Genomic DNA, 24,470 nt, shown 5'->3' on the forward strand with positions numbered 1-24,470 from the left:
CAGGCACACATTGGTACCACAGACTCAGGATGTCCTCATATGCTTGTGGGATAGTGTTACCTAGTTATCAGGTCTACTCCCCTAGCACAATAGCCTCTTGTTTAAGCATATAAAATAAATGGGTTTTCCAGGCTCAGTGTCATTGTGTCTTTATCAGAGCTCAATGTCCCACCTTGCCCAAACTCTATCTATGTCTTTGTGTTTCTTTTATCCTCCATCACCCCCACTTCACTTCCTTGTGCTGGTCACAGCAATGTTCTGTTTACCCATCCCCCCATGTTTCCATAGCTGTAGTCGAGCCCTGTAACTCCATGCTCATCATCTACACCACAATGAAGCACCATGATTGTGCATTCATGTTTAACAATGAGGCCACCTACCACCTCAGAGCCCTGAGCAGATAAATTTCTGCAGAAGGCTGCTGTCCAGTTGAATTTGAATCACAAGCCTCAAGGTTTCCACTGTAACTCAGAGGGGGCAGGTTCGGGTTTTCTGGGTCTCTTAAAGCAGGGAAACCACTGCTTGGTTGCCTTCCTTTACTGAGCCCAGAAGTGGAATGTTTCCCCACCAGAGCCCTGGTAGGTGGTATAAACCACTGTCCACCTTCACCTTCTCCCTGCATGGTTTTCCTGGATTTGGCAGAAAAGACAGAAAACCACAGCACTATGGTTGTTCAGGGAGGGGGCTAGGTGAGCTGGTGTACTGACTCCTTTTTGGTGGTTTATAAAACATGACTCAGTGGTTTCTACAACAGCAATTAGTGTTATATGTGGAACAAAAAAGCATTACTAATGACCAGGGGAAATGTCTTTCTGCTGAGTGATGCTGAAGGAGGTAGGTTTCTATTAAGGTCTGGAGTTCTTTCTCTGTATCATTGATTTCCTTAGCCTCAGTGCCCAGCACAGCCCATGTCCTGCCTGTAAATGATGCTTCAGAAAGTGTTTTGGTAGCTTAATGGAAAACCTCAGAGAGGTGACAAGGGTCTGTGCCTCCCTGATCAGCAAGCCTGGGGAGAGAGGAGAAAATGAAGGTGGCACAGTCAGGGTGCCAGGGCCTTAGGCTCCTGGGCACGTCTTGATCACCAAGTGGCTTGTGCCCATAGGCTCTGCTCCCACTGGCCCTGGAAGACTCTGAGGTGGGGTAAACAAAGGCAGCCCAGGCTCTTGTCAAGCTCACCATCATCTCTAAGCCAGAGATGATGTTTCCTGGGAGGAGGGTGTATGTCTTCCTGCTCCAGCCCTGGCCTCTCTTCCACCCATCACTGGGTTTTGATGGCCTCTGATCTTGGCTGCAGCTTCTTCTTAGGACCAAGAGGAAATGGCTTTGTTGAGCCCTGGAATAGGAAAGGCAGCCTTCTGTTTGCATGGACTGCCACCTGCAGAATCAGTGGTGTTGGTGGGGCCTAGGATGTGTAGTCTCAACTAGTAGAGTGCACTGTGCAGATCTGTGAAGTAGTCTGGTCTCTTGTCTCTGTTGCACCCCAACTGCTCAGTCCTTTAAAACCTCGAGGTGCCATGGCTTGAATGAACCTGGCAGGGATCAGTGAGAGGCTCCAATAAGGTTTCTTGAGATGTGAAGCCTGGGCATGGTATCAAAGTTTAGATTATTCCCACTGACATACTTTACAGTTTAAAAAGCACTTTTTGGTCATTGCTCTGAGTCTGTATCATTCAGCTGAGGGGACCATTCCATGAGAACAATTTACTTAACCATAATAGTGCAAGTTCTATGGCCTGTGTTAGAAACTTGATTTCTCTGGTTACTAGTGTATAACCTCAAGCAAATTACTTAATCTCTTTATACCTCAGTTTTCCCCTCTATTAAATAGGATGGTTATAGTACCTACCTTCTGTAATTGTGGTGAGGAGAATTACATGAGAAAATATATGTAAAGTACTTAGTACACAGGTGCCTGGCTCTCAGACATGTGCTCAATCAATGCACATTAGCTATTACTACTAATTGTGACATTCGCTACAAACTCTCTGCTCAGCCTTGGTTTTCTCATCCACAAAGTGCTCATGATAGTCACACCTGCACCTTCAGCATGGGGCTGTGTGGAAGATGAAGTCAGTTTAAGTGCTGGGTCAGGGGAAGTGCTCAAATTGTAGGTGTTAGCATCACCATCAATCACCACCAGCATTGTCTGCTAAGTTCTAGTTCAGACCATTTTCCATGGTTTTATGTCATCTCTCAGGCCTGGTCAGAAGTCTCAAAACCACTGGTGCTCACACCTAGTGCAACAGGGTGTTTGGATATTCCCCAGGGAAATTCTCAGCCCAGGGCTGGCTTGAATGAGAACATGGTGGTGGAGGCTCTGATGGTGCCAACATGCCCACACTTGGTTCTGCAGGCAGGAGATTCTGAAGGAGAAGGCTGTGCCCTAGATTGAGGTCTACATGTTCAAGGACCATGAGCTGATGTGTCACACAGCCACAGAGGGCATGTGTTACTTGGCCACGAGCCCCTGGATGGGCTTTTCCCCAGGTGACCTCATGTCCTTTGTTATCTGGTCACAGGTAGGAGAACAGTCTTTGAAGCCAAGGGCAATGACTGGCTGCAGCTGCTGGTGCTGTACAGTGTGGAAGACAATTAACTGCTGTGCTAGGTGCTGCTGGGGGGCTGGCCATGCTCACTTTCTCCCCAAGTAGTAAGTTCCTCTACTCTGTGAGGGAGTGGAGTGGGCCAAGACTCACTCAGCAGTAGTAGTGGTTGGTAAGGGGTGTCCAGGGTGTGTGGGTATGCCCCTGCCAGGGTTCAGCCTGTTTCTCAGTGTTCACACTACCGTGTTTCCTACAGACCACACACTGGATAGGGATTCTGCAGGCTCTGCTTCTGAGCTCCAACTCGGTGCTGTAGCACCGGAACACCATGGTGGTGTTGAACATGATGAAGGCCCCATGAGAGACCTGCTAGCATCCTGATATAAAGCCAGGTGCCAGAGATCTTTGTCAGTACTGGCAAGCAGTGAGGTGGGCCCTGTCTTCAGGGCAGCTGTGGCTTTTCTGGGGAAATCAGTGGAATATGGGCTCAATGGGTCCTCAAACTTTTTATAAAAACCACCCACTTTTGCAGTGCTGGTCAACCTGGTCCCTACCGTGCAACCAAACAGCGCCGCGATTGGCCCATCATAAAAGCTGGAATGCCCACTAGTGGGCGGTAGGGACCAGGTCTACCAGCACTGCAAAAGTGGGTGGTTTTTATAAAAAGTTTGATGACCCCTGAATTCTGCTTTGGCCACTAGAGCCTACACTTCCCCAGCCCTCTGGCCTCTTCTCCCCAGCTGCACTTTAACGTCCTTTGTCTTGAGTCAGGGGCCATGCTCATCACACATCTGCTCTGCCAGAACTGCCTCCAGGCTCATGCAGCAGGGCTTTGCCTGTACTACTGTAGACATCTGGGGAAAGAGAAGACACCTCCTAACTCAGCCGAGAGGTCCAGCATTGAGAACACATCCAGGAGCCTCACCAGCAGTAAACATTGTTTGAGGTTGCCAACAGGACTGCCCCAGAATGTCTAATATTAAGTGTGTGGAACTCAAAGTTGTGCCCTGTCTGTGGTCTGCAGGAAGGTTGGTCAAAGGTCACTCTCTGGAGCAGGATTTGGGCGGGATGATTGCACAGGTAAGTCACATACACAAAGAAATCACGTGGATTCTTCACCTCGTGCCCCTGAGTCGCTGCTTAATCCTGTTGGAGGCTTGGGGTTAAGCCTAGAAAGCTAACCAATATACAAAATTGGTTTAGACTCCTAGGTGCTGGCCAAGCTCATTGGCTCAGTGGGATAGATAACAGGTTTCAAGCCAATGGGAGGTACCACTGCAGAGGCGCCTGCCTCTTCCAGCTGCTTCCCAACAGGCAGCAGTCCTACAAGTGATGGTGAACGAGATTGGAGGTGGCAGGTTATTTCTGTCCCAGACCCTCTTCTTTATTTCTGCAGTGGACATACACTCACTGGATGTACCTCCACATAGCACCCAAGTTTGCAGTGGCACAGTGAAGGACTTGGGACTGGTTCCAAGAGACTTGGACTGGACAGCTACAACAGGGGCCCTAGGTACAGAAGTAAGCACAACCCTCCCACGGGGAATTGGCCCTAAGGCATTGTGGCAGCCATTGGGCACCTCACACAAGGCACAGGACTTCCATACTTTTCCACTGGCTGGTGTCAGCCACATCCTGGTCTGGCTACTACTTCCTGGGAATCTGCTTTGTGCTCCCTCCTTTTCTCTCTCAAGATTACCCATTGGAAGGAGCTGCCTGAGGGGGCATAGTGCACGGGGTCAAGGTCAAAGTCAGTGGCCTCCTTGAGTTGGAATTAGACACAAAACAGGTTAGGAACATAGGAGTCAAGAAACTTTAATTTCAGGAGAGACCCAGAATCTGACTTCAAAGGCTTAAAAATGCCTGTGATATTCTGACTAACTTCAATGCTGTACTGAGAAAGTGCATTGATTGCTGCGTGAGGACTAGACTGCCTCTGTCTCCCCATTGATGTGTGAGCTCCTGGAGGCAGAAAGCCCCCCTCTTTGGCAAAGAGTAAAGGATCAATAAATGCCTGTGGAATGAATAAATGACTAGTTGGGTCCAGTTGAAACTGTGTTTATACAGGGCCCTGAAAACCCCATAAGTATCCATGGTCATATTTATCAACTCAAAGTACTGAATGTAGTAAACTAGTATGGTGTGCCAGCCCTTGAACCCTTTATGTTTATCTATTCCAATCAATTTCACAAGATAGGTACAAACATCCCCCTTTTCTACCCCCTCCTTTGTAAAATTGAAGAACTGAGCTGAACTCAGAGACTTAATTTAAGTGAATTAGCTGAGGACACAAGGCCCTGTTAGCTGCAGAAGCAAATGTGAACTCTGGAGCTGGCTGTACCCATTACCTTCTCCCCATTGCTCACTGGTGGAAACAGCAGTGTATGCAGTCGGTGGGCCTGGAGTTTAGCTTTATGCCCCTCTCAGTTCTAAGCTGTATGATTGTGTAGGTTTAGTTGCTCTGGGTTACTTTTTCTGTCAAACGGGGACAATTCCCCATACCAACATTACATGGGATAATAATATACCTGACACTGGAAGTTTGGAGCTGAAGGGGCTCAGATTCCAGCCCTACCCCTGATTAAAAGGCACTTAAATCTCTCAGGCCTACATTGTGGGAGGCTGAGCTTGCTGAGTCAAAAAGAGGGACAGGGAAATTGCCCCACTCTAGACAGCTGAGAGTTCTCCTAAATCTGGTAGGACTTTAGCCAAGACTCCCACTCAGTGAACCTCTGTAATGGATATCTTCTGGCACTGTGCTTAGGAAGGTGGCACTTTTCCCATCTTACAGGTAAGGAATGGCTGTCTGGCAAGGAACCCTCTGCAAGGATCTCAAGTTTGTCATGTTGTCTAATCAGCCAGGAAGGGTTTAGCTTTGATTTTAGTGGCTTCATGCAGGAGCTGTGCTCCTGACTTGGTGTCATGTCCACAACCCTGAGCAGCAGTGCACACGAGACTCAGACGGGGACCTCTGCAGCCATGAGCACCAGACTTCCTGGGTTCAGATCATTACTCTGCCTATTGTGACCTTGAGTGGAGCATTTAACCTCTCTGTGCCTCTTGTTTTTTCATAAATAAAGTGGGAACATTGTGTAAAATGAGACTATAGTCATATAACCAGTGTAGGCTGTTCTGAGAATTGTAAAATTTATATTTGAGAAAAGCTTAAACACTGGCACAGATTAAAATCCTTGATAATGATCAGCTACTATTGTTAGTGAAGTTTTTGCATTGGGACTGTTGCTACAACTGATAAAATGTAGTGATGTAGAGGCAAGGAGGGTGGGAGCTTCAAGCTGAGGCCTTCCCCAGGCCCAGAGGCAGGTGGGGCTGAAGAAAGGGGCAGGGCTTAGGGAATTTGAACAGAGATCATGGGAGGACTTTCAGAGACACATTTCTGAAGTGTGTGCATGTGTGTGGTGGGAGGAGAGTGGGGACCAATTTAGTAACAGTCTAAAAGTGAAAATAAAGAAGAAGGTCCAGCAAGAGACTTACTTTAAAGAAAAGGATGACCTGAGGGCACTTCAGGGGCAAGGGAACTTGTTAAGACAAGGATGCTGCTGAGTCCTGAGAGAGGCATTCTCTCTTTAGATGTTAACTTGGGCAGAGAAGACCTCAGTGGTCACCAGGGAGCTAGTGCAGTGTAAGGGAGTTTGAAGAGATGCAAGGGGGTTAGGAGGTGGATGGAGGATTTCAGCCTCTTTAATGGGCACTGCTGGGAAAACAGCTGTGTTAGGCTGTGTGCTGGTTTCCTGGCTGCAAGGACTTTGCATGATTAGTTCTTTTTTTATTCACTTACCTGTCTCTGTGAGCCTCCAATAAATGGGTATGGCCAGATGCTTTCTGGCTCCACAGTTTCTCTACCATCTTCCCTAATTTAATGTGCACCTACCTTGCCTCAACCACCAGCATTACAGACTCCCTTTAATCTCTCTTTCAGAAACTGGGAACATTTATCTGGGGCTGGAATAAATCATATCAGCTGGCTCTGCCCACCAGAACCTGGCAGAGGATAAAAAGAAAGTTGCCAAGGAATGTGAGTCTCAACTCTTTCTTTTCCCCCCATTGATTTGAGAAAGACAGAGGAAGGGGCAGAGCTAGGGGGAACAAAGAGATAGAGACACATAATCTCATTGTTCCACTTAGTAGTTTCATTTAGTTGTGTACTCATTTATTCATTTAATTGGCTACTTCTCATATGTGCCCTATCTGGGGATCAAACCTATGACCCCAGTGCACCAGGAAGATGCTCTATCTAAGAGGCATTTGACCAGGGCTGAGTCTCACCATTTTTAAAAAAAAATTAATTTCAGGGACAGAGACAGAGAGATGTGCCCTGACCAAGGATTAAACCTGCAACTTTGTTGTTTCAGGATGATGCTCTACTGAGATAACTGGCCTGGGCTGAGTCTCAACTCTTGACTTCCACACATTTCTATTATTCTCAACTCCTGAGCATATGCTGAACTGAGAGCTTACAGTGCTCAGAAGGAATGTGTGACATCCTTGAAATACCAGGACCCTGAGCACCTTACGGGGGTGGGGGCATGGCAAGGCTGGTACCCACACACCTGTCCACTCCAGCTCTTTTTGAGAACATAGGGGTTGGGAGTATCAGATTTGGAGCTAAATAATATTGTGCTTTATAGGGCTGTTGTATTTGAATATTTCGTGTGTCAATGCTCGGTAAGTGTTAGCCATAAGTACCATCATCACTCTAATTGCTTCTCTGAAGCCACTGCACTGAATGAAGATGGTTCTGAAAGTGAAGGAAAGAGCTGGGGCTGAGGATGGAGCCCCCACCCCTTTCATAGCCATGCAGTCCTTCCCAGCTTCACTGGACCACCCCTTGGGTTCAGACACAGTCAAGGCCAGCTGTGGATCTCAGAACACAGCAGTGGTAATGAGTGAGTGGGACTGGGGGGGGCAGTTCAGGAAGTTAGTATACCCTGCTCTATAGCTGGTGGTTACAGAAAAGGCTGTGGTCCTTAAATCACTACTAATGTAGGTATTCTGGACAGGTTTTGAGAAGCTGCATCTCAGTAAGTGGGGTCCCAACTTCCCTTTGAGTGCAGCAGTGTCAGTGAGGCCCCAGTGGTTCTTTTTTTGGGGAGCAAGCTAATGTTGTCCAGCCCCTATGCACAGGCAAAGACATGTCCCCAGCTAGCTCTTCATCTGAGAGTAGGGCCTGCCCAGTCCAGCTGTTAAGACTCCTAAACTCGATAGCTGTCAGATGTACTTGACATATAGGAAGGTGAAATTTTTCCATCTGGATCCTTTACCACCCCTAATGTGACAGTTGAGAAAAGACAGAGAGACTGTGTTGTGTTCTGCCAAGCAAATCTCATGTGTGAATCTTCCAACTTTCTTCTTTCTTAAGACTGTTTTGGCTGTTGGAATCCCTTGCAACTTTATGTCAATTTGAAGATATGCTTATACATTTCTGAGGAAAAAAGTGCTTGGGATTATAATGTCATTGTAAATAAAAATTTAAAATTTTATTTTATAATCATTTATTGCTAACATACAGAAATATAATAAATTTTTATATTTTTATATTTCTCTTATATTCTATAATTTTGCTAAATTTATTAGCCCAAATTGATTTTTTTGCAGATTCTTTAAAATTTTCTATATATAAGATCATGTCATCTGTGAATAAAGACAGTTTTACCTCTTTCTTTCTAATGTAGGTACCTTTTGTTTACTTTTATTGCATAATTGCTCTGGTTAAAACTTCCAGTGTAATGTTGAATAGGAATAAAAAAGTGAATATCCTTGCCTTCTTCTTAATCTTAGGGGAAAAGCTTTTAGTCTTTTACCATTGACATAATTTTATTTTTATTTTTAGTGAAATAGAGAGAGAGAAAAGAAGAAATGTGAGAATCATCAACTCATAGTTTTGTCACTTTAGTTTTTCATACATGCCTAGATGGCATGGAAAAGGAGCTCCAGCTGAGCCAGTGACTACCTTGCTCAAGCCAGCGATCATGGGATCATACTTATGATCCTACATTTGAGCTGTGTGAGCTTGCACTCAAGACTGAGATCTTAGGATTTTGAACCTGGGACCTCATTGTCACAGGTCAATGGTCTATCCACTGTGCCACCATTGGTCAGGCTTGAGTATAATTTTAGCTGTTGGTTTTTGGTAAATGCCTGTTGTAATGTTGAGGAAATTCTTTTCAAGTTTTAGTTTGTTGAGTGTTTTTATCACATAAAAATGTTGGAGTTTGTCAAATAATTTTTCTGTATTTTTTCTTTTTTTAATTTTTTTTTACTTTATTAATTTTAATGGGGTGACATTGATAAATCAGGGTACATATTTTCAGAGAAAACATCTCCAGGTTATTTTGACATTTGATTATGCTGCATTCCCTTCAACCAAAGTCCAATTTTTTTCCATCACCTTCTAACTGGTTTTCTTTGTGCTCCTCCCCTCCCCCAACTCCTTCCCTCTCCCCCCCCCTAACCACCACACTCTTGCCCATGTCTCTGAGTCTCATTTTTATGTCCCACCTATGTATGGGATCATATAGTTCTTAGTTTTTTCTGATTTACTTATTTCGCTTAGTATAATGTTATCAAAGTCGATCCATGTTATACTAGCTTTGTAAAGAAATGATTTATCAGCAACAAAGCCCAGTGGCAGGGAAGAAAGCCTGACTCTGGTGGGGGATGGCACCACACTGCCCTGCTCCCCATGCCTGGATAGTCCCCCAATTCTGAGCTGACTATCTCATCAGAACAGAGATCCCTCTGCTTCCTACTTGCTTCATCTTGCTCATGTGATGAAGAGGCAGTTCCTGGACAGCTTCACCTGGCCCGCTGGCCCCTGGCCAGAAAACCCTGTCAGGTACATGGGCCCATGGGAGGATGAGGAAGATGTCATTGCTCTTGCAAAGCAAAAACAATGGAGGAGACTTCTGTAAGGACCCAGTGGGCTCTGCCCCTGTACACGCATGAGAGGATCCTGCTCTGCTTGGAAAAGAAAGTGTGCATGCTGAAATGCAGCCCTGAGTGGCACACTGGGTTCACCATTGTGACACCACCTTAGGTTAGGCCTTCTCCTCTCCCATTCAGGCTTTAGATATCAAATGGAGAGGTTCATGCAATGGCCTTTATTGTTCTTTTTTATCTGGCATTCTATCATTTTTATTGTTTTAATCTTGCTACACAGCAGTTAAAATAAAATAGCCAACACATATTTATGTTTTTGCTATCTTTGGGAGGTAAAGGGTCTTTTGAGCCTCTTTTTTTGATTTTTAAGTGAGAGGAAGGGAAACAGTAAGAGGGACCACCTCATGCCCCTAACTGGGATCCACCTGGCAATCCATGTCTGGGGCTGGTGCTCTAATCAACTGAGCTATCCTCAGTGCCCAGGGCTGATGCTCAAAAGAACCAAGCCACTGGCTGTGAGAGGAGAAGAGAGAGAGAAGGGGGAGAGGAAGGGAGAAGCAGCAGATAGTCAAATCTCACATGTGCCCTGACTGATGATAGAACACAGAGCGTCCATATAGAGGCCAACATTCTATCCACTGAGCCAAACAGCTAAGGCCTTCTTTTAAAAATAATAATTTATGTGAAATGGTTATCCCAGTAGAAACTTTCTTTTTCTTTCCTAATGATTAAAATTTGGCCAATTTCCTCTTTTCTGCCGCAGACCAGTGCAGCTCCTAATAACGCTGTGGAATTAAGGAAACACACTTGTCAAAACAAAAACGATGGGACCGGGAGGACTCTTCAAACTGCCTGGCAGTATCTGAGTGCCTCATAGCCCCAGTTCGCTTTATTATATAGACATATGCAAATCAAAGACCCTGATACAAAGTTGCACATCAAAGGCTAAGAAGGAACTCTTCCCAAGGCAAAAACAGGATACATTAGTGAAATCTACAAACATCTGAAACAAACAAAGAGTCAGAGGAAGGGCATGTATATTGCTTCCAGCAACCCAAGGAAGCAAGTGGAGTGAGTGCAAATACTCAGCATCAAAGCCAAATATGGAGATGGAGGGGGGAGAACTTAGCCTTTTGCTAAGCCTTGAATCTATAATGGCTTTTTGCCATTAACGGTCCACAACACTTTTCTCTGAGTACCTAGCCTCCTGGGGATGCACATTTGGGTCTTTGTCTAATTTTTTCTGTCTCCTCCCTTCTCCTTAGTGTCCGGATTTATTTTTCATATGGACTTGTTATAATTTTTACTCTTTCAAATTCATTAAGATTTGCAGCTTGACCTGTGATGGCACAGTGGATAAAGTGTTAATCTGGAATGCTGAGGTCGCTGGTTCAAACTGTACACTTGCCCAATCAAGGCACATTTGGGAAGCAACTACTATCAGTTGATGCTTACTGCTTCTCTTCTCTCTAAAAGTCAATAAATAAAATCTTTTAAAAAATAAATATTTGCATCAGACTACATAATACATTTTTATAATGTTTTTATTCATTTTTAAAACTATGACTGTTTTTGGTTAAAGAGAAACCCATGTCTTTGTTGATCTATATTGTGATAAGGTGAGAAGGAACTGTAAAACTTAGCATTAGCAATGCCATTTTAAAGAGAAAAAGTCAGGCTTCATACCCCCTCTTTTCTGTAGAGAATGGAAAGAGAAGAATGCAGGAGCTTCCTGGCCTACAAGGACAACTGAGTCACTTAGTCATAGTTCAGCTAATTCCTAGAATTTTCTGAAAGGGTGCCTGGGGCCACTTGCCACAAAGAGCAGAGAAGATAGAACTTATCTGAAAATCTTAAAAAAACAATGTTTATTTACCTTAATTAAGAATTCCTATACTTGGACTCACCCTAAGGTCATGAGAGTAACATATACCTCTAGACAAAGGGATTATGAGCCCCTCCTTACCCACTCCAACCAGTATGTGATTTGGTCTATAAAATCAGCCACAGAATTGTAGGGACTTTCTACATGATTTGGAACTGTGCCCCGTGTAGCTATTGGCTAATTAATAAACTTGTAAACTTTCTTCTGTAACCTGCCTTGGTGTTTCTATGTAACCCATGGATTAAAGTACATTACTTTACAACAATATGTTATATTTTAAGATAAATAATCAACTGTTAATTTTTAAATTTAAATCCTTGATCTTTTGTGTTATCATTCTCTCAATTTCTTATATAAGTTTGTTAAAATTCCATTGTTTTTGACAATTAGAGATAAGTAGATACTTGCACGTCTTCTCTGGGTTCCTAATCTGTTGAAAACAGCCAGATTAGTCCCCAAAACAGCAATTGCTTTACCATAAAAAACTAGTTTTATGCCTAAGGGAAAAATGGAATTTACTTCCCCTGCTTGAGGAAACTAGGTTCTGCAGTCTGGGATAGCCAAGTTACCTACTCAGCCAAATACTTAGGAGCTGGGAACCAAAGAATAGTGTGTCAGTGTGGTCTCTCAAAGGCAGAAATTGTAGGTTCCCACAGTAATAAAGCAAAGACAGGTTCTAGCAACTGCAAGAAAAAGGAGAACATGTTCTTTCTGTTTGATGTGTAATGTGTGAGACTTGAATGTGGCCCCTGAAATGCATTAGGGAAGTTGCTTTCTCTCATCTGCTGGTCAGATAATTCTTGTGGAAGAAAGACCTGCAAGTGAGGGAATGGGAGGGGAAGAAGCAGGGCTGGAGCCATGGCCTGATGTCCCTGGCAATGTGAGAGCATGCAGGAATGCAGGCCTCTGCAATGCCTTCGATACCCTTGTCTTAGTTTTAATCTTGTGTTTGTGTGTGAAATTTCATTTTGAGTAAATAATATATTTGATTTGACACAATTTGAGAGTCTTTGGCTTTCAAAGGGGATTTTAACTCTATAACAGACATTATAATCAGTGACATACTTGGTCTTATTTATATGATCTAATTTTACAACTTCTATTTAATAGAATATATAAATTGAGAAGCAATGGAGTATAGCAGTTAAGGGTGTGGGCTGTGGGTTCAAATTCCAGCTCTTTATTTTATTTTATTATTTTTATTTAGTGAAAAGCAGGAGATTAGAGAGACAGACTCCGACCTGTTGAGCAAATGAGTTTGTAAAATTTGTATTTTCTGAGTTGCTCACTTTTATTGTTAAAAATGGCTATGCAGCCTGACCAGGTGGTGGTGCAGTGGATAGAGCATCAGACTGGGATGTGGAGAACCCAGGTTCGAGACCCCAATGTCACCAGCTTGAGCACAGGCTCATTTAGTTTGAGCAAACCTCACCAGTTTGGACCCAAGGTCACTGGCTAGAGCAAGGGGTTACTCAGTCTGCTGTAACCCCACAGTCAAGGCACATATGAGAAAGCAATCGATGAACAACTAAGGTGTTGCAACAAAAAACTGATGATTGATGCTTCTCATCTCTCTTTGTTCCTGTCTGTCTGTCCCTATCTATCCCTCTCTCTGACTCTCTATCTGTCTCTGTAAAAAAAAAAAAAAGGACGTCACGGAAATGGCGACGGGAGCAGCGCGTCCGACAGATCTCCCCAAAATCACAACAAATTTATCAACTAGAAACAGGAAAATTTATCTTCGGAGCATTCTGGAGTTCCACACAAACTGAAAGCGAAGGGACTGTTATCACTTGGATCTGGGAGACGAGGGTGTGGAGGAACCTACCGCAGGGACGTTCATTCAAGCCGCGAGGAAGTGCGCCTGTGGTGGTGGTGAGTCAGCCCATACTCGGGAGCCGCGAGCCGCCACTGTGAGCCGCCGCGAGCAGCGCCCGGTTCGGTTGCAGAGCGAGCACCGCCGCCGCGAGCAGCCGCGGGCAGCGCCCGGTTCGGTTGCGGAGCGAGCACCGCTGACGTTCCCAGCGGCCTGCGCACGGGGAGCGGGAGAGGCCCCAGGGCGGTATTCCCTACTTGGGAGATTCTCTCCGCGGGCGGGGCACCTCACCCAGCCATTCAAGCTAACAATCAAGCGTTGGGGGAGGGGCGCGCGCAGGCAGCCTGAAATACCTTCGGGAGCACAGCTGCGACCCAATTACTGAAATTAACTTAACCCGTGAAATCTGCGCACCCTCGGTTCTAATTGATAAGATCTCTCTCAGTTCACCGACCCAAGACAAGAGGCGTGATATTTTTTAGTGCCTCTCGCTAAAGGGGCGGGGGCAACTTCTGATTGATAGAGCCTCCATATTCAGGGATAAACGCTAACAAGAAGGACTTGGCAGATAATAAGATCTATACTACACTAGTCGCAAGCAGAGACTAGTGCCTCTTCTTCCCAGCCAAAACAGGCTACAAAGTGTGGAAAGCCTGGGTTGAGAGGTCCAACGGAATGTTAGGCGCTGAACAGTCACCTTGACAACAATTGACTCCCACCCCCGCCTGATTACACTGGAGGCCCTGACTGCCAGAGCCTTTCCCAAAGCCTTGCACTGAGTGGGGATAGAGTGGGGATTTCCCAGCTCTTTGAGCCTCTTACTCCCCAGGCAGAAGCAGTGGCAGCCTTATAGCTGGATCACCAGGCTGCTAATTCAGGAAGGGGGGACTAGGAGAGAGAATCCAGGAAAGCAAACTCTCTCATCGTTGGACCCTGCAAACGCCAACAAGCCTTGACTACCAGCAAGACTAAAGCCAATTATATGACATTGCCATAGAATCCCATCAACTGCAAATCCCTACCTAAGTGTGACACAGGGGCAGAGCCTGGGGTACAGAGTCACCGACCAGGAAGAGGGAGAGAAAAGAAAAAGGAAGAAGTTAACATCTCAAAATCAAGAAAAATCCACAGACTTTACAACTTGTTCCCCTAATTTTTTGTTGTTGTTGTTTTGTTGTTGTTGTTTGTTTCTTCTATCTTATTGCCTTTATTTCCTCCACCTCGGTCCTTATATTCTCTGCCCATCTTATGCTTCCCTTTTCTTGAACTACACTACCCATAAGTGTTACATTTTATTTCTCTTCTTCATCCTCACCCTCCTTTAAGATTATACTCCAAAACACTTAACTCTCACTTTCTCCTCTTTTGTTTTTTTTTGTTTTTTTTTGTTTTGCTTTATTTTGTTTTTTTCTCTTCCTTTTTTATTTCTTCCTTCGTTTTTCTCTTTTTCTTATTTTTTCCTTTCTATTCGTTTTTTCTTTTTTTTTTCTCGTTTTACTTTCCTCCCATTTAATCCTCAATCACGAACAAATTAGTTAATTTGGGACTCAAGGCTTTTTTTTGGCTTTATTTTTCTTTTTCGCTTTTGTTTTTGTTTATTTCTTGTTTGTTTATTTTTGTGGCATTTTGGGTCCTCCCAACCCAAGGTCTCCATTGTATTTAGTCTCCGCTCCACTTAATACAACAGATTTTTACTTATTATTTTTATTTTTTTCTTCTTTATTATTCCTTTTTTTGTCCTTTTTTCTGGTTCCCTCTTATCCCTCTCATCATATCTCTTAGTTGACCATCACCCACAAGCAAATCATCTTATGCTTGTCTAAGATTTTCTTCCTTTTTTTTTTTTTTTTTTTTTTGCATTTAGTAGGTCCCTACTCCCCTTTTTTTTTTGCCCCTTGAACTCTTCACTGCAAATCAGACCCTCCATTATAGGCACGATATTTCCCTGAGGAGGGGAGAGGAGGGAAAGAGAAGAAAGAAAAAAAGGGGGAAATAATAAATTATTACTGCTTTTTTTTGTGGGGTGTTTTACCTTTTTTTTTTTTTTTCTTTTTTTCTACTTTTTACTCTTTATTAATTCTAATTAGTGCTATCAACAAGACCACCCTCAGATGCCAATAAGAAAGAGGAAATAGAATATTATGGATACAAAAGAAAGAGAGGTAACACAAATAGATGTGGAAAAATCTATGGAGAAAAGACTTAACATATTGGAAGCCTTGGAGCTAAATGACAGAGAATTTAAATAGAAATCGTAAAAATACTCAGAGATATACAAGAAAACACAGAAAGGCAATATAGGGAGATCAGAAAACAACTCAATGAACACAAAGAATATATTACCAAGGAAATTGAAACTATAAAAACAAATCAAACAGAAATGAAAAACTCAATTCACGAGCTGAAAAACGAGGTAACAAGCTTAGCTAGCAGAACAGCCCAGATTGAAGATAGGATTAGTGAAATAGAAGACAAACAACTTGAGGCACAACAGAGAGAAGAAGAAAGAGACTCAAAAATAATAAAAAATGAGAAAGCCCTACAGGAATTATCTGACTCCATCAGAAAGAATAACATAAGAATAATAGGTATATCAGAGGGAGAAGAGAAAGAAAATGGAATGGAGAATATACTCAAACAAATAATAGACGAGAACTTCCCAAGCCTGTGGAAAGAACTAAAGCCTCAAATTCAAGAAGCAAACAGAACACTGAGTTTTCTTAACCCCAACAAACCCACTCCAAGGCACATCATAATAAAGATGACACAAACCAATGACAAAGAAAAAATTCTCAAGGCAGCCAGGGAAAAGAAGAGTACAACATATAAAGGAAGGCCTATTAGATTATCATCAGATTTCTCAGCAGAAACTCTACAAGCTCGAAGAGAGTGGACCCCAATATTTAAAGCCCTGAAAGAGAGGAACTTTCAGCCAAGAATACTATACCCATCAAAGCTATCCTTCAAGTATGAAGGAGATATAAAAACATTCACAAATACAGAAAAGATGAGAGAATTTATCACGAGAAAGCCCCCACTCCAGGAAATACTAAAGGGGGTTTTCCAACCAGATTCAAAGAACAAAAGAAAACAACACCACAAGTAACAGCTCCACCAAGAACACAATAAAACCAAACTTAAACTGTGACAACAAAGGAAAAAAAGGGGGGAGAGAATGGAGATTAACAGTAGCAAAGGACGATGAAGTGCAGAAATACTTATAAGATAGGGTACTACAATGAATATGGTAGGTACCCTTTTCATTACTTAATGGTAACCACCCTAGAAAAAACCACCACAAAAACACATGACTTAAAAAAGGTAGCAACAGAGGAAAGAAGTATGGAACACAAACAAACAAAAACAAATGATAGAAAAACAAAAGAGAAGAATCAAACTAGATACAAAACTAACAGAAAGCAATTTATAAAATGGCAGTAGGGAACCCACAAGTGTCAATAATTACACTAAATGTAAATGGATTAAACTTACCAATAAAAAGACACAGAGTAGCAGAATGGATTAAAAAAGAAAATCCAACTATATGATGCCTACAAGAAACACATCTAAGCAACAAGGATAAAAACAAATTCAAAGTGAAAGGCTGGAAAACAATACTCCAAGCAAACAACACCCAAAAAAAAGCAGGTGTAGCAATACTCATATCTGATAATGCTGACTACAAGACAGAAAAAGTACTCAGAGACAAAAATGGTCACTTCATAATGATTAAGGGGACACTGAATCAAGAAGACATAACAATTCTTAATATATACGCACCAAACCAAGGAGCACCAAAATATATAAGACAGCTACTTATTGACCTTGAAACAAAAACTAACAAAAATACAATCATACTTGGAGACCTCAATACTCCGCTGACGGCTCTAGATCGGTCATCCAAACAGAGAATCAATAAAGAGATAGTGGCCTTAAACGAAATACTAGAACACCTGGATATGATAGACATCTACAGGACACTTCATCCCAAAGCGACAGAGTATACATTTTTCTCTAGTGTACATGGAACATTCTCAAGAATTGACCATATGTTGGGCCACAAAGACAATATCAGCAAATTTAGAAAAATTGAAATTGTACCAAGCATATTTTCTGATCATAAAGCCTTGAAACTAGAATTCAACTGCAAAAAAGAGGGGGGAAAACCCACAAAAATGTGGAAACTAAACAACATACTTCTAAAAAATGAATGGGTCAAAGAAGAAATAAGCGCAGAGATCAAAAGATATATACAGACAAATGAAAATGAAAATACGACATATCAGAATCTCTGGGATGCAGCAAAAGCAGTAATAAGAGGAAAGTTCATATCACTTCAGGCCTATATGAACAAACAAGAGAGAGCCGAAGTAAACCACTTAACTTCACACCTTAAGGAACTAGAAAAAGAAGAACAAAGACAACCCAAAACCAGCCGAAGAAAGGAGATAATAAAAATCAGAGCAGAAATAAATGAAATAGAGAACAGAAAAACTATAGAAAAAATCAATAAAACAAGGAGCTGGTTCTTTGAAAAGATCAACAAAATTGACAAACCCTTAGCAAGACTCACCAAGGAAAAAAGGCACAGGACTCAAATAAATAAAATCCAAAATGAAAGAGGAGAGATCACCACAGACATCATAGATATACAAAGAATTATTGTAGAATACTATGAAAAATTATATGCCACCAAATACAACAATCTAGAAGAAATGGATAAATTCCTAGAAAAATACAACCTTCCTAGACTGAGTCATGAAGAAGCAGAAAGCCTAAACAGACCAATCAGCAGGGAGGAAATAGAAAAAAATATTAAAAACCTCCCCAAAAATAAAAGTCCAGGCCCAGACGGTTATACTAGTGAATTCTATCAAACATTCAAAGAAGACTTGGTTCCTATTCTACTGAAAGTCTTCCAAAAAATTGAAGAAGAAGCAATACTTCCAAACACATTTTATGAGGCCAACATAACCCTCATACCAAAACCTGGCAAGGATGGCACAAAGAAAGAAAACTACAGACCAATATCTCTAATGAATACAGATGCTAAAATTCTAAACAAAATACTGGCAAACCGAATACAACAACATATTAAAAAAATAATACATCATGATCAAGTGGGATTCATCCCAGAATCTCAAGGATGGTTCAACATACGCAAAACGATTAACGTAATACACCATATCAACAAAACAAAGAACAAAAAGCACATGATCTTATCAATAGATGCAGAAAAGGCTTTTGATAAAATACAACACAATTTTATGTTTAAGACTCTCAACAAAATGGGTATAGAAGGAAAATATCTCAACATGATAAAGGCCATATATGATAAACCATCAGCCAACATCATTTTAAACGGCATAAAACTGAGGACTTTCTACCTTAAATCAGGAACAAGACAGGGTTGTCCACTCTCTCCACTCTTATTTAACGTGGTGCTAGAAGTTCTGGCCAGAGCAATCAGACAAGACAAAGAAATAAAAGGCATCCATATCGGAAAAGAAGAAGTAAAGGTATCACTTTTTGCCGATGATATGATCCTATACATCGAAAACCCGAAGGACTCCACAAAAAGATTATTAGAAATAATAAACCAATACAGTAAGGTCGCAGGATACAAAATTAACATACAGAAGTCCATAGCCTTTCTCTATGCCAACAATGAAATATTAGAAAACGAACTCAAAAAAATAATCCCCTTCACGATTGCAACAAAAAAAATAAAATACCTAGGAATAAACATAACAAAGAATGTAAAGGACCTATATAATGAAAATTACAAAGCATTGTTAAGGGAAATCGAAAAAGATACAATGAGATGGAAAAATATTCCTTGTTCTTGGATAGGAAGAATAAATATAATCAAAATGGCCATATTACCCAAAGCAATATACAAATTTAATGCAATTCCCATCAAAATCCCTATGAGATTTTTTAAAGAAATGGAACAAAAAATCATCAGATTTATATGGAACTATAAAAAACCCCGAATAGCCAAAACAATCCTAAGGAAAATGAATGAAGCTGGCGGCATTACAATACCTGACTTTAAACTATATTATAGGGCCACGATAATCAAAACAGCATGGTATTGGCAGAAAAATAGACACTCAGACCAATGGAACAGAATAGAAAGCCCAGAAATAAAACCACATATATATGGTCAAATAATCTTTGATAAAGGGGCCAACAACACACAATGGAGAAAAGAAAGCCTCTTCAACAAATGGTGTTGGGAAAACTGGAAAGCCACATGCAAAAGAATGAAACTCGACTACAGCCTGTCCCCGTGTACTAAAATTAATTCAAAATGGATCAAAGACCTAAATATAAGATCTGAAACAATAAAGTACATAGAAGAAGACATAGGTACTAAACTCATGAACCTGGGTTTTAAAGAACATTTTATGAACTTGACTCCAATGGCAAGAGAAGTGAAGGCAAAGATAAATGAATGGGACTACATCAGAATAAAAAGTTTTTGCTCAGCAAGAGAAACTGATATAAAAATAAACAGACAGCCAACTAAATGGGAAATGATATTTTCAAACAACAGCTCAGATAAGGGCCTAATTTCCAAAATTTACAAAGAACTCATAAAACTCAACAACAAACAAACAAACAATCCAATAAAAAAATGGGAAGAGGACATGAATAGACACTTCTCCCAGGAAGAGATACAAATGGCCAACAGATATATGAAAAGATGCTCAGCTTCATTAGTTATTAGGGAAATGCAAATCAAAACTACAATGAGATACCACCTCACCCCTGTTAGATTAGCTATTATCAACAAGACGGGTAATAGCAAATGTTGGAGAGGCTGTGGAGAAAAAGGAACCCTCATTCACTGTTGGTGGGACTGTAAAGTAGTACAACCATTATGGAGGAAAGTATGGTGGTTCCTCAAAAAACTGCAAATAGAACTACCTTATGACCCAGCAATCCCTCTACTGGGTATATACCCCAAAACCTCAGAAACATTGATACGTGAAGACACATGTAGCCCCATGTTCATTGCAGCACTGTTCACAGTGGCCAAGACATGGAAACAACCAAAAAGCCCTTCAATAGAAGACTGGATAAAGAAGATGTGGCACATATACACTATGGAATACTACTCAGCCATAAGAAATGATGACATCAGATCATTTACAGCAAAATGGTGGGATCTTGATAACATTATAAGGAGTGAAATAAGTAAATCAGAAAAAAACAAGAACTACATGATTCCATACATTGGTGGAACATAAAAATGAGACTAAGAGACATGGACAAGAGTGTGGTGGTTACCAGGGGTGGGGGGAGGGAGGACAGGGGGAGAGTTAGGGGAGGGGGAGGGGCACAGAGAACTAGATAGAGGGTGGCGAAGGACAATCTGACTTTGGGCGAGGGGTATGCAACATAATTTAATGACAAAATAACCTAGACATGTTTTCTTTGAATATATGTACCCTGATTTATTAATGTCATCCCATTACCATTAATAAAAATTTATTTAAAAAAAAAAAAAGGCTTCCCAGATATGTGATCTGTGAAACTTCTAATTACTTTCCTGCTTGGGAAGGAGCTTTGTTATGCTAATGTGTGCCAGAGGTGGTGTTTCACACCAAAAAGTTTTAAGAAGAAAGGAGAAGAAGGAAGCCATGTTTTTGCAGAAGGAGAGCAGGGAGGAAGTGTGCTGAGGAGAAGTAGCCAAGATGGCAAGTTGTTAGAGCAGAAGCCAGTTTGTGCAGAGATGGGGAGGTGGAAGGTGTGCATATGGGAAACCAGAGGTGACTGAGCTGGTGGGAGCCTTTGATTCTAGGAAAAACCAGAAAAGACTCTCCCGGCTGTAGAACCAGAGAATGTGTAAGTGGGTATGGTACCCTGTGTGTTTGTTTTTACTCGCCAGCTGGTTGCGAGGCTAGAATAAAGGCATGGCCCACCAGTTTTTGGCTCCAGTTTCATTACCATCTATCCGAATCTAATGTGAACCTGCACCTGCCTGGTCATGGCAATGACTGCAGTTACTGGCCATACAGCACCCCTACTGGGATCCAACCAGCAACCCTCTTCTGTGGCTGATATTCTGCCCATCTGCTCTGTTGCCCGGGCTATTTTTGTGCCTGAGGCAAGGCTGTGGAACCATTCTCAGTGCCCGTGGCCAACTTGCTCCAACCTATCAAGCTCTGGCTGTGGAAGAGGAAGAGAGAAAAATGAGAGAGAAGGGGGAGGGGTGGAGAAGCAGATGGTCACTTTTGACTGGAAATTGAACCAGGACATCCACATACTGGGCCAAAGCTCTACCACTGAACCAACTGGCAGAGCTAAAATTCCAGCTCTTAAAGCTCCTAGCAGAGCCACCATAAGCAAGCTACTAGTTCTTACTACATTGAACATTTCTCTTCTTTAAGATTATAACTCACAGAATTGTGAAAAAGTTAGGTAAATATATATAAAGTATTTTAAAAATAGTCCACAGCAGAAAGTAATCCCCCAGTTATTGTTTCACTCTTTTCTCAAGTTTTGCACCATTTTGTAAATTTTGATTGTTTTTTTTTCTCTCAGAGTGGTTTGATATGACAATCCTACCTTTTATCAAGGCTGCCCATTTTAATTAATATATATCTGTTTTATATTAACTATATTGTTTGTTTTCCTGTTAATTAAAGAATAATTCATCCCAGGCTCTGAGATTTATGGTTTAAAGATGGCTTGAAAACAACAACAAAACCTAAAAGAAAAAAAAGAGCAAATGAGCAATTTATGTGAAACAGCAAATCGCCACTTCCCTAAGACAATGTAAAACATCTGTGAATACCACACCTTTGGTTGCACACACAGTCTGCCCACAGCACCTGGGCCTTGCAGCTCCCACAGCCTCACAGAGGCTGCCTTTAGAGTGTGGACTGGACACAATGTAACCCATGGAGGGTTAACTGGAGCCACATGGCCATAGCTGACGTGTCGCGTCTGCACAGACAGATGCCCTGTCATTTGTGGGCTCTTGCATGAGGTTATCTACTTGTAGGGAATCACCTATCTAACCTTGAATTTTCTATGACTTGGATTGGGGAACTTTAGTAAAAAGCCCTGAGTAAATGTCTCTTGGATGCAAACACCAAGAAACTGTGAGTGAGGGACCTTTGTGCATACACAAAGGAATGCATGTGGATGGGCTTTAGAAAATTAGCCTAGAGGTTCTAGATTGCCCCTTCCTTTGTACTTGTTGCTTAGCAAAAGAAAAAGAATGTACTGATCCAAATTAGCCCTTTCTCCATGTCAGCAAAATGGCCATTTCAGTCATTCTTTCCCCTTATTACCTGGCCTCCCTCCCTTGTAATCCTGTTACCTCTGTTTTGCTTCTGATCAATAAAAGGTAAGGGAGAAGGAAATTCATAAGGTTTTTTTTGCCTCCCTTGGCAAGCCTTTCCCTCTTCCTCTTGACATAAGTTTGTGTCTTGAGTAGGTTTTTCCACGTGACACTGGTAGTTCCCAGGGGGCCGGAGTACTACACCTGCTGATGCATGTCCTAGAAAAATGCTAGTGCTCCACTTTATTGACTTCCTTTATGTGATGAAAGAGAATCTTTTCCCATCACCTTTTTTTAACAGGTCATTGTGGCAGACATATCCTCAGCTGAGATGTATTTGCAAGGAATACATTTAACGTGGTCTTTGTTTCTGCAGGAAGCATTCTCTTCCTGCGTGGGTTTCTGCTTGCAAATTGGCTTCTAGAGCAATGAGGACGTTGTCGTCTTCCACTGAAGTGAACCAGTGCCTCTCTGAAATCCTGGATCTTATAAAGATTTTAAAAAGCTTTGGATTTCTTTCAGCAGCAGTAAAACCATCCATGAGGTAAGCATCCAGTCTCCTTACCCACCTTCTGGAAGGGGCTCAGCTGGAGTGAAGCCTTTGTCTTAGCTGCTGTGGGTAGAGGTGGGAAGGCTGTGAGTTACCAAGGCATGGACCTTCTGATCCCAGTCTTCTCCTAAGTGCCCACATATCCAGGGCTGCCATCACCTCCAGAGTCCTCCACATTCCCCCATCTGGAGCAGACCGGCTTCCCATCATCTATCTCCATGTTCCAGAGTGCACTGGAGTCTACTCTGTTGCATTTCAGTAGGAGTCAGGGAGGCCTTCTCCAGTGAGGTGGGCCAGGCTGATGCTTTGGCTTTGTGTTTATTCCCATCTCAGGCACATGCCTGGACCCATTATTCTCTAGGAGGGCCTTGTAACACCCTCCAAGGGCCCAGGTATAGGAGTTAAGTTTGTGTTAACTGTAGAGACAAAGTCAAAAGTGATTAACATAAAAATTTTTTACAAAGGATTTAACTGTGTATCAGATAGTAAATGTTCTGGAGTTTGGGTCTCTCAGAGCTGCTCTGTGAACCAACATCTTCACACGTTGCTGCAAAGGCAACCTGCCCATGTTACTGGATAAATGGAGTGGGTCAGAGGGGAAGCCAGTTGTGCTGTCCTCTGTGCTGGCTGCTTTGTCTGAGCTTCACATTTTAACTATACACTGAGATATAGAAAGAACCTTAAAAATGAATATTGGAGAGAATAATTAACATCGTGAGAAAGCTAGAAACTGTGCTATGTGAAAAGGAGGAAAAGAACTGTCACATCTGACAAAAAGGAAGACTTAGGGAGAAAAATGTTGCTGTCTGCAGATGTTTAAAAAACTACAACATGGTAGAGGAAAAATCAATTCTGTGTAGTCACCATAGGGTAGAACTTTGATCTGTAGGTGGAAGTTGCCAGAGACAGATTTTATTTCCTCATGTTAGCAATCCCGGCAGTGGCTGTGTGGGAATTTAGGCACCCTGGCACTCTGAATGTCAGGGCCAAGGCTAGCTCCATTTTTCCAGGAGCTTGGGTGGGTTACTCTGTAGGTCTCCTGCCTCCGAGCATAAGTGCTGCTGCATCTGTAAGGAGGAAGAGGTGATGGTGTCTCTCCTATGGCTCCTGAGCCAAGGATGAAGAGCAGCAGGGCTGCGGTATGCTCATGGAGGGCAGGGTACTGGCCTGACCAGAGCCTGCAGGGGATGTCTGTTTAGCTTTAAGTCTGCAGCTTATGAACCCGCCTAGAGCTTTACTTGCAGCCCCTCTTGCATACCTAACATCTGAATGGAAGGCTCTAAACCCTGACTCAGTCCCATCTGTGCCCTAAGGATGAGGCTGAGCATGACTCATATTGGTCTGAGGATAAAAGGCAGGGGCTGGAGCTCTGGGTTGGGGGCTAGGCTGCAGACATGCTGTATGGGGCTTCTCTCTCCTGGGGTGCTTCCCTGTTTGTAAAACCCATTTCCATGGATGGTTTAAGTGTTGACCTT

Source organism: Saccopteryx leptura, chromosome 1 (genome assembly GCF_036850995.1).
Source record: "Saccopteryx leptura isolate mSacLep1 chromosome 1, mSacLep1_pri_phased_curated, whole genome shotgun sequence".
NCBI lineage: Eukaryota > Metazoa > Chordata > Mammalia > Chiroptera > Emballonuridae > Saccopteryx > Saccopteryx leptura.